The following is a 3,890-nucleotide window of genomic DNA, read 5'->3' as shown; positions in this document are numbered from 1 at the left end:
TATTTAGGCATGTAAATATTGTGAATAGTGTGTGTTTTCTCGCTTTCTTTGAGCTTGTGCATTTTGTCCCATCTAGAATTTTGAAGTCTCCAAATCTTTTAAGTGCTTAAATGATGAGCAAAATAAAATAAGCCATACATTTCAGGAAAAAGAGAGCCATGCAACACATATTATAGTAAAACCATTGTATTGTATTATGTATTGATGTTTGTACATATTACATATATAAATGGCTCTTAGGCCTGATAGCTAGCAAAGAGGGAAGGAAAAAAATATCAGCTGAAAATGGACTTAATCTTATTCATCATCATATTTATAATCTTCTCCTTCGACATAGTCAGAGTCAGAATCAAAGAAGAGCATAATCACATAAAGAACAAGAGGATTATCAGGCGTAAAAAATCTTAGGAAAATGTAGTCCTAAAAATATGAATACCAGGTCACTCCATTTGAGTCCACCAAGAAATGTAGCCATAACAAAAAATCTGAGGCATGCCACACCTGATCCCAGTGTTGTGCCAGAGACATGGTTTTGAAACCAGACAGAAAAGGGAGCCATGGGACAATTTCCCCATTATCAATGAAGCGCCTTAGGTCTGATGCTATGGGGATCCCCACATATGGAATTGTCATTTCCACCACCTCTTCTAGGCCAGCCAGATACTTTTTCAAGGAAAAGTATTCCAGTGAGGTGTATGATGAGGTGCCTCAACAAATTGACATCAAGCAATGAGGCAACAAAGAAAGAATAGATAACCATGTTCACATGGTATCTATCCTATGAGATCACAAAATCCTCTTCCAGTACCAATTTTAATTATTGCAATGAGCACCTCATTCTTCCGACCAATCACCTGGTGCAAGTGGCAGTTCAAAATATTGCCTGGGAAAGCTATTGATTTTCAGTGCCTACTAGCCTAATGGGAGTATCCATAGCCTTTACTCTAGTAGCTAAAATAAAAAAATCCATTGGGAATTTAATTCATGTTTTGAAGGGTATTTATAGAATTGAAATGAGGAAAGTAATATTAATAGTTCGTTAACCAGTGCAAGTTGATACTTAATTCTAATTCATTTCATGGCAAGTGAGAGGAATTGAAATAATATATTTGAGAAAGGACTTGGAGAGTGTGTAGTGCCTAAGTATAAGCCATGTGTCCCTTTGTATCATTTCCTTATTGGGAAAAATATTAAGGATCTCCTCATTCATATACGATTTGCCAACTTGTCATAAATATGCAATGTAGGAGGGAATGAGCGTTTCCCAAGGGTTATGTCTGTATTTCAAACGACGGTAGCAAAAGTGCAATAGCTTTTCAGCTCGTTGAGATGGCAACCATGAGGGCATCATGGGAAATAATTTTGCACGAATGTGTGAGGTGGTGCATGCATCGGGAAGAACGCATAGTTAACGCACCGTGCAATACAAAAATCAAGTCCTACAACTTCTTGATGAAGATTAATAGTAGGCAAAATTGCATGCAAAGATAGTTTTTAGAGAAAAGAGTTTTTTTTCATGCAGAGTTAGAATTTTGAAAGAAAAGGAATAGGAAATGGCTTTTGAAGGAAATATTCCAGGTGAGACCCTAGAGTCTTCCATAGTTAATACTATCATGGACATGTTCACAGATATATCCTATACTTCACATGTTATGCCCACTAAACCTATTCATCTGAAGACAAGGCCATAAGAAAAAGTCTCAACAAAAAACCCTTCGATGGTTGGAGATAGGTTTGAAGAAGTTTATGACCCTGAGCTACATAAGCAACCAAAAACCCTTTGAGAAGGCGCCTGCAAGAGAATGTTAAAGAAAAAGGGCGATCCAAAAGAACTTGTTGTCAAGCTCTAGAACTTAGGCCTCCCATAATACATAGTGTCGATGGTCCCTCAGTGCCCTGAATTCATCGAAGCATGTGTTGGAAATTTCAAACCAAACTGGCCAGTTATTCTGAGAAAGTCACTAAGAGTGGTAATAAGCGTAGATGCTATCAGGGATATGTTATGTATTCCCTTGTTTGATGACTGCCCATAAATTTTCCATAGAGATGTATTGGATGGATATTGGCATGGTAGGAGAGGTTGTGTAATTTTTTTCCATGGTGCAATGGATAGGGATAGAAGCATTGAAGAGCTACCATCAATTCCATTGGAAACGGTGATTTGAAGCAAGAAAATTTGCAAGACGCTGCTTCCATGCTATCCTATATCTTTAGCTTTGGCAATGATATCAATATCTATCCTTTCATGATGGGTTTCCTTTTCAAATTTTGGAAGTAGGAGGATTTTTTATGGTATGATTTTGCAAATGTTCTTGTCCAAGAAATTTTAGAATAGTTAACAAATTTTGGAACTCGATACAAATTCAGGTACACTTCTTTTTGGTCCATACGTTTCTGCACCAAAATACATAATTCTTTAGTCAATATATGGACCTGTCAGTTTTTTATAATCAGAAAAGGAAGAAGTCAATATCAGTGTGGACTCACATTTTGTCTACTACCTATGACGCATATGTAATTTTAGACATTTTCCTGACCCCTGCCATGCAATATTTGAATAGGCAAGACACAGATGCTTTTATCCATTTCTCAAAAGACCAAATTAGTTGGATGTTATCATCCCAACCTCCTTGTGATTGGTTCTTGGGTCAAAACTTTTCCTTCATCAAAATTCATGGTTTTATAGAAGAATCTTTATGTCTCCCTCAATCTATCACTAATCGTACTCTAGCTTTGGAGATGTTCAGACAACTGGTTCTTATTGAGCTTCGCATAGGATCAAGAAAATATGAAACTACCTGTAGCATCCTAAAATTGCGACACTTGCAATTTCGACTGCATTTGGGTCTTCACGACAGTGATGCAACGTTAAACCTAAATGGAGACCCCGAAACCTGCTTGTGACACCAAAAACTGCATTTTTTTGCACCTTGGCATGATCCCTCCTTGCACCCTGTTGTCCCAGGAGGTGGGACCATGGCGCCCAGCGCCCTGGTCCCTGGCCCTATTTTGGGCCCGGTCTCTTTTGGGCATTGGGTCTTTAAGTTTGCAATTCAGGAAATATTGTTTCCTGGTCAGCCTAAGGTCGGGAAAATTAGTCTATCAACCCTAATTGACAAGTATATAAACTACAATTCCTCTCTCAAAAAGGGAGGAGGACATATGTGTGAAAAAGGTGGAAGCGATATTCATACATTCAAACATTCAAGCATTCAAGCATTCCTTCAAGCAATTGAGCATTCTAAGTCTCCATTCAAGGCTAAGTGTTGCATTCAAGACAAGGATTCAACCATTGAAGAGGAGATCACTTACAACACATTACATACAACATACATTACACCTTCGCATGTAAGAATACAAACATTCTTACAACAAGGTATCAGTACTTGTTTACATTACAAACATTTACATTTACAACATTCTCATTTCTTGGTTAATTCCAAAACCAGGGTTTGACCTAAAGGCAAACCCCTCATCCCTAACCCCCCAATCAACCTCTCTTTTCTGTGTGTAGGTTGTAGGTACACGGCTGTAATTGAAGATCTGGAATCCTTGTGCAGAGACGAACAAATCCACCTTCGTTTCGCGGATTTTTCGGAGGACCGTGTGCACGCCGGGCACCATCGTCCCGACAACTTTTGCTCAAATTTGTAGAATAGCACCATCTTGACATTTTACTGCTAATTCCAGGTCCGCAGCTTCATCCTGTATCCCTATCTCTGTTTATAAACGAATCTTTCCTACTTTACATGCTTTCCTAGTTCAATCATTCTATCTACATTTCTTTACAAAAGAGGGTATCCTTGATGTCTTAACCCTTGAAACTCATTTAGAATCCAATCTTGCATTGTGTGGGATTGGATCTTGTGGGTTTCAACCCCTCTTTTGAA

Source organism: Cryptomeria japonica, chromosome 7 (genome assembly GCF_030272615.1).
Source record: "Cryptomeria japonica chromosome 7, Sugi_1.0, whole genome shotgun sequence".
NCBI classification, from domain to species: Eukaryota; Viridiplantae; Streptophyta; class Pinopsida; order Cupressales; family Cupressaceae; genus Cryptomeria; species Cryptomeria japonica.
The sequence above is the reverse complement of the archived record's forward strand: the minus strand, read 5'-3'. Positions refer to the sequence as shown.